The sequence below is a fragment of the Schistocerca piceifrons genome, chromosome 8, assembly GCF_021461385.2.
Source record: "Schistocerca piceifrons isolate TAMUIC-IGC-003096 chromosome 8, iqSchPice1.1, whole genome shotgun sequence".
Taxonomy (NCBI): domain Eukaryota; kingdom Metazoa; phylum Arthropoda; class Insecta; order Orthoptera; family Acrididae; genus Schistocerca; species Schistocerca piceifrons.
Window position 1 is genome coordinate 44217231 of NC_060145.1, and position 13565 is coordinate 44230795.

The window sequence follows — 13565 nt, forward strand, 5'->3', positions numbered from 1 at the left end:
GCTCGTTTCCTCCATCTCCTGACTCCAATCTTTCTCATATCATTTTCCACATCCTCCAGCCATCGTTTCCGGAGTGTCCCTTTGCTCCTTTTGCTACCTGGATTTCCTGTGTAAACCTTTTTGACAGCTCGATCCTCCGACATTCGCTCTACATGGTCTAGCCATCTCAATCTGTTACACTTAATTTCAGTCACCAAGATTTCTATACAGTTCATCCAATTCCTTGTTTCTCCTTATCCTCCATTGCTCCTCCTCAAACACGGCTTCAAAAATCTTTCTTAATATTTTCCTCTCCCATCTTCTCAAGAGCTCTTCTCCTACTAAAATGATTGTCATGTTTCTCAACCATACATTACCACCAGTCTTACGGCTGTTCGATAGACAGTCACCTTCGATTTTCTGCTCAGGCTACGTGAATGAAGGATCTTGATCAGGGCCCAGTAAGCTTTATTTCCTGCAGCAATCCTAGATTTTATTTCTTCATTTCTTCTCTTATTCTGCTATCCACCGTAACCAGCACTCCCAGGTATTGGAACTTCACACATTTCTCTTAATTGCCTCTGTTCAACTTAATATATTTTTCTTTAACAACAGCATTTTTCCTGGAAGCAAAGAGATACTGTGTTTTTGTGCTGCTTACTCTAAATCCCAACTGTTCTGCCTCTTTTTCTAGTCTGCCAAATCCTTCTTCCATTTCTTTCAAACTTCTAGACATCATACACACGTCATCGGCATAATCTAGATTTTGGTGCATACGGTTAAAGAGAGTGCCACCTCGGTTATCAATCTCCACCCTTCACATCACTCTCTTCAACACAATGTTGAAGAGTAGCGTGGATAATACATCACCCTGTCTTAACCCTTGGTTGACCTCAAATTCTTTAGAAAGTTTTCCTTCAACTTTAACCTGGCATTTTGTGCTGGTGAGGGTCATTTGTAGCAGTCTGCTAAGTTTACTTGAGAATTCCATCTCCATTAATGTGTTATATAGCTTTTTTCTTTTAACACTATCCTACGCCTGTTTAAAGTCTACAAGATGCTGGTGTACATCCACATTATATTCATAACACTTTTCCATTATTTGCCTTATAATGAAGATCTGGTCAGTTGTTGATCTGCCCCGTTGAAAACTGAACTGGTAGTCTCCGGGTATTTCTGCTGTAATTGGTGCAAGTCTCATAGCAATGACTTTGGCTAATACTTTGTACACCACGCTGACTAAAGCAATACCACGATAGTTTTCACAGTTTGCTTTGTCCTTCTTCTTATGAATCGGGAATATAATGGCCATGTTCCACTGGTCTGGCATCTCTTTCTTTTCCCATATTTCCACTATCAGCTCAAGTACCAATCTTGTTAGATAATCAAAATATCCACGGGTCTACTGCCGGTCTACAGTATGACTGATGTATCCGAGCAAGTCGGCGGTCGCTGAACATTGTTTGTCGGAAAATCACGCTATGGAGTATGAACGCACGAGGATTCTAGTACAGACGTCGAGATACTGGTACAGCGTTGTTAGAGAGGCCATCGAAATTCGCACCAACCTCATAAACCGTGACTGTGGCCATAATCTTGGCAAGGCTTGGGAACCAGCGATTGGGTTAATCAAGAGTAAATCGAGCAAACGTATAGTTGTGACGACCACGGCGGACAGAGCCATCACACACACCGACGTCATCTCAGACACCGTCGCAATCTGTTCCACCGCGCGACCGTGGCGCGGGGCGCGGACGCCGGAGGGAGTTCCGCAGGCGGAGGTTATTTAAATCGGCCGCCGCCGTGACCGAACCCAGTTCTCCCTGAGCAGCCATAGCGTACGGATCTCCGTGCCGGCACGTTCACAGGAGCTCAGTCCGTCAGTTCACCTGATGATGGCGACATGTATGATCGCCGAAATATTAAAGTGCCCGTTGGACACTGTAGACCGGCAGTACACCCGTGGATATTTTGATTATCAAATACGCCGGGAGAAACTCAAGAATCACAATCTTGTCAGATGTTCACCTCCATCCGTGATCATCTCTGCTGAAGTGTTGTCGTTACCTGGAGCCTTATTATTCGATAGGCTTTTAATTGCCTTCCTAACTTCCTCTATTGTTGGTATAGGTACAGATCTTTCATCCTGACTAACATTCTGCCACGGTTGGTCGCCCTCTGTTTAATTTTCTTCCAGAACTTCTCTTTCTGTAATGACATTCAGCAGGCAGCTCACTGAAATATTCGGCCCCCGTCGGCCTAGAAACTGTTCTTCTCCTCTATAAAATTTCCTTCTTTATCTCTGGTACGTGGTTGGAAGCATTTCTTCAGTTCCTGAACTCTCTTGTAGAATTTTCTTCTTGATCATTATATTCTTCTTCTACCTCCGTAATCCACCTCCTCTCTAATTCTCGTTTCTTTCTTCTGCAAATCCTATCTGCCTCTTTCCTTTTCTTCATGAATTCTTCTGTATTAGATCTTGTTGCCCTGTTTATCGTTTTCTTCCTTGCCTCATTTCTCTCTTCCATTGCCCATTTACAATCTTCATCACTGCATTTAGCTCTCGGCTATTGCTAAAGGATGGAGAGTGACATAATCATGGTTGGTCTGAGGGCAGCGCATCGGTTAGGTTCCTTTAACTCTCTGTTACTCCCTAGGATGAAGAGTGACCGAAGTAGGTGCATCTAAGTTGGTCTGTTATCGGAGAGCTGCGGTTGTGAAAGACCGGCGTGACGAGGCGTGTTGTCGCGAGGAGATGACGATGTGACGCAGGTTGGACTATTAGCGACTCACAATCAACTCAGGACGGACACACGCAGCAGGCTGGGAGCACATGTCCCCTCCGCCAAATCTTCATTACGGAAATACTATGTGGTGGTCGTTACTCTCTGCGTCTATACTCGTACTCCGCAAGCTATCTTACTATGTGTAGGGAGAACGATTGTACGATTGTAAGATTGTTGGTAAGCCTTCGCATGGGAGGAAGTAGGAGTAATATACTGCGCAGAAAAACATATCAGTTTTTCTAAATTCAGTAACTGTCTGTCACTGCAATGCGTAAGTGTGAAATTTGCCTGGAAGGTGCCTACAGCCTTACTCCGTAACGGTCCGAAAGTGTGGCACCCTGCGAGGTTAACCTCGGTCTCGGCCACCTTTCAAACAGCAAGGTGCATACACATGCGAAAAAGACGCTACGACTCAGAAGTTCATGTGAGGTGTTAGGCGACTTAACGATGTCACATTGGCACCAAATTTAATTCCGCCCAACGCCAACCGGCCGCTATTAACATAGTTATATGCCTATAATGATAACCGTGTGAAAGGATTTTTAATATTGTGTCTGTGACGATATAATGGTAAGGTATCGGACTAATTTTGTCCCCCTAAAGATTTCTATTGTAAGGTAGCAGTAGCAAGATGAATGGGAATCGAACCAAAGTTCTATTAGTAATCAAGCAAACTATGATTACGTAAAAAGAAACGGTCGTCAGTCTAATTAGGCAACGTTGTACCCAGTGCTAGCATGATTCATAATTAAAGTTAACTATGCGGGTTGACTTTAGTTGAGATTAAACTTCTGTTTTGCTCATAAGATACAAGATAGTAGCACAGTTTAGCGAATAATGTACCACTGAATTGACTTGAACTGCACAGGAGAAGTATTAATACGTGAAGGCAACAACTGGCTCTCAATAACACTATCTGTACGTTACAATAGGAAGATAATGATGATTATAGGTAAATGATTACTAATGGTGAAGCACTAGTGACATGGACAAGAGGTTCCTTTGTCATTGTAATTATAGGAAATTACTGCTATTTAAACGGTTATGAAGTAATTGTATCTTCTGTACTGATTATTATTTTTATTCTCAAGGAATACTCACTACTTATATTATTTAGCTCAAACGGAATACGTGACATCTGGATCTAGTATACTTTGAATCATTGTAGCCAGTTGCTTATTCTTGAATGCTGTTATTGTAATGCGACAAATTTGGCTCAGCAATTCTCATGGGGACCCAGAAAATAATTTATCGGTAAATACAGAACGTGGCTGAACACTTAAGTCACAACAAAATGTGGGAAACACTGTTAACTGCATAACATATGAAATTGTAAACACTATTATTTCAATAAAAAGAATCTTTGAACTGAATACTTTAACTGTCTATTTATGAAAAATACGTGGAGTATTTCAAAACTCATGCTCACTAAATAATTATGTACTTCTACAACTCCACAAAGTTTGTTAACTTTTGTTAAGGAAGATTTTCAGTTCACTAAGATAGGATATTCGGATTCAACGTAGCACTTAAATGACTAAGTATAAAACTCGATGACTGGACACAGAGCGTACAGAACACGAAATTATTGTTGAAAGAGGAACCATATAACTGGTCCATGGAACTGTACTATACTCCACTGATAAATTGACATGAAGGTGGTGGCAGCGCTGATCTCCTGTGCAATTCAAAATACGGTGCGAAGGTATTCATGGCTCTTCCTGTGCAACAAGCTCTGAAAATTCTCTCCTTAGCGTTTGATTTACATATTACAATGATAATTAAAGTATGCCATGAATAATAAGCCGCCTTGGTTCCGCATCGGAGGCTATATTATATAATCTTGCAGTTCTTCCCGCCTCTTTCAGTTCACGGGTTGAGCACTCCTTGCCTGCTAACCACCGACTGACTCATGAGGAACCTTGCAGTTCGACTGCCATATCCACCTTTTCTATTTCCGCCCAGACACTTTCGCTGCGGAGGGACTTCCCTCCAAGTTTTACATGATTACAAACCTACTTTCCCCGTGCATGAACCAGTAAACTATAATATTTTCATTTATTTTACCGCAAATTACCTTTGATATGAATGATATCAATAGATTAATTACAATTATATGAATTATCATAAATAATGAATAAAACATTTAAATGGATGTTACATCAAAGAGCACAGTTATACCGAAGTCACATTAAGTAAAAACAAAGAGAAGTAAGATAAGACCATTATATGTAATATCGATAACTGTGTTACATCCTCTTACGAACATTTCACTTCTTCTTTTAATGCCTCTGCACTGGAGGTCAAAACTGTGACTCCCAGCGTTGAAATCACACGGTTTTCTTATGAGTGGCCGAGGAAAACACACTGGAGTCATCGCCGCTCAGAATCGACGCAGAAAGCTCTTAGAAGATGGCATAAAGAACATCAGTAGATATACTTTCTCTTGGGGCATGATTCTCACACATTTGTCGGTCGAAAGTGACAGTTTGCAGTGCCATAAACAACAGATGACGTCCTTCTTGATACATTCGATACTGCTACTCTAGGGAGTGAAATGAAAACGGAAGTTTTGCTCTGGTATACAGGTTGGAACTACTGGAACCGTTCAAAACCATTCGATTAAATTTGATCCAAAGCAGTATAGGGTCTTTATGGGTTTTCAGTCCTCCTGTGGAGTGGTCACAGATGGCTGCTACTCGTACAATAACATGTGCGTGAATAAAACGGGAATGGGTCCTTCTAAGATCCCTCCCCCCCCTCCCCCCCCTCCCCCCCACCGGAATTTGGCAACACCCTCGGTGCCACCCCCCGCCTTTGTTGAGCACATTAATAGTGTACCTGCCAGAGTCTTCAACACCCACATTCAGCCGAGTGGTGCCTCTCGACTGTTCTAGCGCCTGAGGACAGGCAACCCCACATAACATTTGCCTCCCCTCGGGCGTCGTACTTGAACGGTAATTGCCCAAGTCTCTATTTGGCTATCTTTACTGCTTGCTCAGTGTACAGACTGAAGAACACCGAGGGTGAACTACAACACCGCATCACTCCTATGACAACCGCTGCGTCTCGTTGACGCATTTTGCCTCTCTATAACTGCAGTTTGGCTTCTGTACCGGCTGTACGTAACCTTTCACTTCCTTTATTTTATCGTTGATATTTTAAGAAATTCTTTGGTATTGCTATTAATATATTCTGAATGGCGAAGAATTGGTCGAACAAATGTGCTTTAAACCACCTCCTTCGTGGGGTGAACCATGTTTTATTAAAATTCTTACAACGAATATCAGACTGACATTTTTGTATTTCCAAACTATGTTTATTGGGTCTTTCAGTTTCAGTTTGTTCTGGACGGTTACTCCCAGATATATTATAGTTTTTGCCTTTTCCAATGATATATCGACAATATTGTAACTGAACAGTGATCGTTCATGTGCCGGTTTATGCACAACACATTACATTCTCCTGCTCCTAGCGTTGACCCTCAGTAGGCTGCCATGTAACTGACTGCACTGCCCTTTTGTGGCTTTGCAAATTCTCTAAATTCAGCAGAATCATCCTCGAATAGCTCTAAGCAGCTTCCAATGCTATTCATCAGAAAATTTGTGCATATCACGAACAATACTTTTAATACTGCCGATTTCGCCCAGTACGATGTGTTGAGTTCTGTGTCCACGACGTCCAGAATCCAGTCACAAACCTGACCATATTGTCCGTAAGCTTGTATGTTGTTCACTAAGGGGCAGTGCGGAACTGTATTAAATGCTTTCCGGAAGACAAGCAGCACGCTATCAACCCAGCCGCCTCAGTTTCACGGGTGCGAGCAGAGCGTGCTGAGCTTCAGATGATCGCTGTTTCCGGGATCCACGCTTATTCCTGTAGGTGATATTTTTGTTCCCTAACGTCTTCGGTCCCGGGTTCGATCCCCGCCACTGCCAAAATTTTGGTAAGTAATCAGCATTGGCCGAAGACTTCCCGCATAAGAAGTAAGCCTCATTCTGCCAACGGCCTTGTCAAAGAGGGCGGAGGAGCGGATAGAGGTTCAGGGCACTCTCTTGTCCTAGGGGTGGGAAATTGCCCCTAAAGGCGGAAGAATCAGCAATGACCAACGACATGAGGATGCAGAAGGCAATGGAAACCACTGCATTAAAGACACGTAACGTGTATCCACAGGACATGTGGCCTGTATTTGAAGACGTGTCATGATGATCTCTCCATTGGCAAAAGATTCCGGAATAGACACCCATTCGGATCTCCGGGAGGGGACTGCCAAGGGGGAGGTTACCATGAGAAAAAGATTGAATAATCAACGAGTGGATAACGTCCTACGAGACGGAGCGTGGAATGTCAGAAGCTTGAACGTGGTAGGGAAACTAGAAAATCTGAAAAGGGAAATGCAAAGGCTCAATCTAGATATAGTAGGGGTCAGTGAAGTGAAGTGGAAGGAAGACAAGGATTTCTGGTCAGATGAGTATCGGGTAATATCAACAGCAGCAGAAAATGATATAACAGGTGTAGGATTCGTTATGAATAGGAAGGTAGGTCAGAGGGTGTGTTACCGTGAACAGTTCAGTGACCGGGTTGTTCTAATCAGAATCGACAGCAGACCAACACCGACAACGATAGTTCAGGTATACATGCCGACGTCGCAAGCTGAAGATGAACAGATAGAGAAAGTGTATGAGGATATTGAAAGGGTAATGCAGTATGTAAAGGGGGACGAAAATCTAAGAGTCATGGGCGACTGGAATGCAGTTGTAGGGGAAGGAGTAGAAGAAAAGGTTACAGGAGAATATGGGCTTGGGACAAGGAATGAAAGAGGAGAAAGACTAATTGAGTTCTGTAACAAGTTTCAGCTAGTAATAGCGAATACCCTGTTCAAGAATCACAAGAGGAGGAGGTATATTTGGAAAAGGCTGGGAGATACGGGAAGATTTCAATTAGATTACATCATAATCAGACAGAGATTCCGAAATCAGATACTGGATTGTAAGGCGTACCCAGAAGCAGATATAGATTCAGATCACAATATAGTAGTGACGAAGAGTAGGCTGAAGTTCGAGACATTAGTCAAGAAGAATCAATACGCAAAGAAGTGGGATACGGAAGTACTAAGGAATGACGAGATACGTTTGAAGTTCTCTAACGCTATAGATACAGCAATAAGGAATAGCGCAGTAGGCAGTACAGTTGAAGAGGAATGGACATCTCTAAAAAGGGCCATCAGAGAAGTTGGAAAGGAAAACATAGGTACAAAGAAGGTAGCTGCTAAGAAACCACGGGTAACAGAAGGAATACTTCAGTTGATTGATGAAAGGAGGAAGTACAAACATGTTCCGGGAAAATCAGGAATACAGAAATACAAGTCGCTGAGGAATGAAATAAATAGGAAGTGCAGGGGAGCTAAGACGAAATGGCTGTAGGAAAAATGTGAAGACATCGAAAAAGATATGATTGTCGGAAGGACAGACTCAGCATACAGGAAAGTCAAAACAGCCTTTGCTGACATTAAGAGCAACGGTGGTACCATTAAGAGTGCAACGGGAATTCCACTGTTAAATGCAGAGGAGAGAGCAGATAGGTGGAAAGAATACATTGAAAGTCTCTATGAGGGTAAAGATTTGTCTGATGTGATAGAAGAAGAAAGAGGAGTCGATTTAGAAGTGATAGGGGATCAGTATTAGAATCGGAATTTAAAAGAGCTTTGGAGGACTTACGGTCAAATAAGGCAGAAGGGATAGATAACATTCCATCAGAATTTCTAAAATCATTGGGGGAAGTGGCAACAAAACGACTATTCACGTTGGTGTGTAGAATATATGAGTCTGGCGATATACCATCTGACTTTCGGAAAAGCATCATGCACACAATTCCGAAGACGGCAAGAGCTGACAAGTGCGAGAATTATCGCACAATCAGCTTAACAGCTCATGCATCGAAGCTGCTTATAAGAATAATATACAGAAGAATGGAAAAGAAAATTGCGAATGCGCTAGTTGACTATCAGTTTGGCTTTAGGAAAAGTAAAGGGACGAGAGAGGCAATTCTGACGTTACGGCTAATAATGGAAGCAAGGCTAAAGAAGAATCAAGATACTTTCATAGGATTTGTCGACCTGGAAAAAGCGTTCAACAATATAAAATGGTGCAAGCTGTTCGAGATTCTGAAAAAAGTAGGGGTAAGCTATAGGGAGAGACGGATCATATACAATATGTACAACAACCAAGAGGGAATAATAAGAGTGGACGAGCAAGAACGAAGTGCTCGTATTATGAAGGGTGTAAGACAGGGCTGTAGCCTTTCGCCCCTACTCTTCAATCTGTACATCGAGGAAGCAATGATGGAAATAAAAGAAAGGTTCAGGAGTGGAATTAAAATACAAGGTGAAAGGATATCAATGATACGATTCACTGATGACATTGCTATCCTGAGTGAAAGTGAAGAAGAATTAAATGATCTGCTGAACGGAATGAACAGTCTAATGAGTACACAGTATGGTTTGAGAGTAAATCGGAGAAAGACGAAGGTAATGAGAAGTAGTAGAAATGAGAACAGCGAGAAACTTAACATCAGGATTGATGGTCACGAAGTCAATGAAGTTAAGGAATTCTGCTACCTAGGCAGTAAAATAACCAATGACGGACGGAGCAAGGAGGACATCAAAAGCAGACTCGCTATGGCATAAAAGGCATTTCTGGCCAAGAGAAGTTTACTAATATCAAATACCGGCCTTAATTTGAGGAAGAAATTTCTGAGAATGTACGTCTGGAGTACAGCATTGTATGGTAGTGAAACATGGACTGTGGGAAAACCGGAACAGAAGAGAATCGAAGCATTTGAGATGTGGTGCTATAGACGAATGTTGAAAATTAGGTGGACTGATAAGGTAAGGAATGAGGAGGTTCTACGCAGAATCGGAGAGGAAAGGAATATGTGGAAAACACTGATAAGGAGAAGGGACAGGATGATAGGACATCTGGTAAGACATGACGGAATGACTTCCATGGTACTAGAGGGAGCTGTAGAGGGCAAAAGCTGTAGAGGAAGACAGAGATTGGAATACGTCAAGCAAATAATTGAGGACGTAGGTTGCAAGTGCAACTCTGAGATGAAGAGGTTAGCACAGGAAAGGAATTCGTGACGGGCCGCATCAAACCAGTCAGTAGACTGATGCCCAAAAAAAAAAATGTGAAGGACGTAACACCCGAGGATTAAAACAGATTCTGCAACAGATTAACGGCAGCGATATGTTATTTTGTTGTTTTGTCCGAAAACTAGTTTGTTTCAGCCCTCCGAGCTAGTGTATCCCGTGCAAGCCTCTGACTATTACAGCCTACTTCGAGAGGAACATGCCTTTTGTCTCTATTTACTACAATATCGCACACTAATTTCAATAAACCTCATAACTGACTTAGAATTCCCTGTAGATACCATATAATACCTACGATTGAGTAAGCAAAAGACAGTATTGCATGTCAGGTTTATGAGTTTGTTTCCATCTACATGCAATATTATCCAGAAGAGTACTGTGTACACACAAAATAGTTACCTGAAATGTAATGTCGTGTGGCGAGGGGCTCCCGGCGGGTAGGTCTGATCACCTGGAGCAAGTCTCTCGAGGTGACACCGCTTGGGCGACTTGCGCGTCGATGAAGATGAAATAATAGTGATGATGATGACACAAACACCCAGTCCCTGAGTGGAGAAAATCTCAGCGCCAGCCGGGAATCGAACCCGGGCCCCCAGGCATAAGAAGCCGGCGCGATGTGCACTTTTTATTTACTTATTTATTTTTTGTTCATCTCATTTTATTCTATATTGTTCGGTGAATTTGTTCGGAGCAGACGTTCGTTGACAGCCGTTCATGTTCTTCATTGATCCGTTCACTCTGAGCGAATACGCTGAGCCGCCGTGACGGGTCAGCTACTGTGGCGGCCTAAATACACTGCTGGCCATTAAAATTGCTACACCAAGAAGAACAACAAATATGTTATACTAGAACTGACATGTGATAACATTTTCACGCAATTTGGGTGCGTAGATCCTGAGAAAACAGTACCCAGAACAACCACCTCTGGCCGTAATAAGGGAATTCGTACGCCTGGGCATTGAGTCGAACACAGCTTGGATGGCGTGTACAGGTACAGCTGCCCATGCAGCTTCAACACGATACCACAGTTTATCAAGAGTAGTAACTGGCGTATTGTGACGAGCCAGTTTCTCGGCTACCATTGACCAGACGGTTTCAATTGCTGAGAGATCTGGAGAATGTGCTGGCCAGGGCAGCAGTCGAACATTTTCTGCATCCAGAAGGGCCCGTGCAGGACCTGCAACATGCGGTCGTGTATTATCCTGCTGAAATGTAGGGTTTCGCAGGGATCGAATGAAGGATAGGGCCACGCGTCGTAACACATCTGAAATGTAACGTCCACTGTTCAAAGTGCGGTCAACGCGAACTAGAGGTGACCGAGACGTGTAACCAATGGCACCCCATTCCATCACGCTGGGTCATACGCCAGTATGGCGATGACCGATACACGCTTCCAATGTGCGTTGATTGCGATGTTACCAAACACGGATGCGACCATCATGATGCTGTAAACAGAACCTGAATTCATCAGAAAATATGACGTTTTGCCATTCGTGCACCCAGGTTCGTCATTGAGAACACTATCACAGGCGCTCCTGTCTGTGATGAAGCGTCAAGGGTAACCGCAGTTGTGGTCTCCGAGCCGATAGTCCATGCTGCTGCAAACGTCGTCGAACTGTTCGTGCAGATGGTTGTTGTCTTGCAAACGTCCCCATCTGATGACTCAGGGATCGAGACGTGGCTGCACGATCCGTGACAGCCATGCGGATAAGATGCCTGTCATCTCGACTACTAGTCATACGAGGCCGTTGGGATCCAGCACGGCGTTCCGTATTACCCTCCTGAACCCACCGATTCCATGTTCTGTTAACAGTCATTGTATCTCGACCAACGCGAGCAGCAATGTCACGATACGATAAACCGCAATCGCGATAGGCTACAATCCGACCTTTATCAAAGTCGGAAACGTGATGGCACGCATTTCTCCTCCTTACACGAGGCAACGCTGGTCAACTGCTGTTTGTGTATGAGAAATCGGTTGGAAACTTTCCTCATGTCAGCACGTTGTAGGTGTCGCCACCGGCGGCAGCCTCGTGTGAATGCTCTGAAAAGCTAATCATTTGCATATCGCAGCATCTTCCTCCTGTCGGTTAAATTTCGCGTCTGTAGCAACTCATTTTCGTGGTGTAGCGATTTTAACGGCCAGTAGTGTAGTTACCTATACTGGTATGTTTGTTTCCCTTTGTTGCAAATCAATGCCCATTCCATACTGACCCGTTGTTCTCTTAGTGTTGTGACGTCTGCAGTTTTCTTAAAGCAGTGGTACAGTACATACTATACGGTTACTGCAATTCAGTTCTTTAGTGACAGTTCACAGTGTGCACATCGTTACTATTGCTCCAAGAGTGAAGCCACCCATAGGAATTCGTGTCCCAGTTGTAGCACTCATTGTCACACAAGCAAGTTTACCTATGCCCCAAATTGCGAAACAATGTGGCGTGTCTATAGCCTTCACCATCAGAACAGGCTGCAATAAGGACCTACCACGACCAGGGTGACCTCGTAAAACAACTAAAAGTTATGAAAAATTTATCAGAATCACTAGTAAAGGAAACAGGTTCAAAAAAGCACCACAATGGTCGCAGAATTGGTAGAAATTAACAGGAAAAACCTATATGTTACTACCTCAAAATAGAGACTGATGCCTGCTTGAAAAAACGTTTGGCAGCGAGGAAACACCTTCTGAAGCCCTTAAATAAAAATAGAGAGTCAAATGGGCTAGGAAATATATTAAATCGACACACGAATAGTGGCAGAAAGTGTTTTACACGAATGGATCTAAATTCGAGATTTTTGGCACCAGAAAGAGGACATTTGTTCGTCGATCTGAAGGAAAAAGGATGGCCGAGAAGGGCAGTGTACCTACACTTAAACACGATGGAAGCTCTATTACGGTTTGGGGGTCTTTTGCAGGACACAGAGTTGGCAACGTTGTGAAGTTAGAAGAGCCTACTTCGGTGTCGTACGATACCATGTGGATTGCGCTTAACAGGGAAAGTATTCACATTACAGCGGGATTATGACGCAATACATCGGTCGGCGTTCTGTAAGAAGCAGACTGCATCAAACGGAAAACATTGTATACTGAAAAATATGGTGTGGCCGTCTCAAAGCCCTGACTGTAATCCTACTGAAATAGTTTGGGATCAAGTTGACAGAGGTACTCGGAAGTTCACGTAATAAGAAAGTAACATCTCTCGAATGTCCGTAACGCTATGTGGAATCAGATAGACACGGAATATCTACCAAAACGTATTGACCACATGCCTCGAGTTTGTGAGGCAGTCATTAATTCCAAGAGAGGATACTTCGAAGAAAGTAAAATATAATTTTTTAGTTTGTTTTATGTATGTTTAAGTGTATATACTTATATTTTTGAGAAACGATGCTTTGTTTGTGTTCATATTTGGAACATCAAATAACAGTCTTGGTTTACTCAATTTAAAATGCGTTACTGTATCTTCGTCCTCGCCTCTTCTGCATTCCGAAATTAACTTTTAACTTCAACCCATTCCTTGTTGCAGCCAAGTTCTCCCATAAAAACAGTCGTTGGGATCGCAATCTCTATCGTACATTCTGTATAGAATCGCACATGTAGTCCTTCAAGTCGAGATGCCTTTGCTTTATTCCTCTGGCTGCGTTGTCGCCTT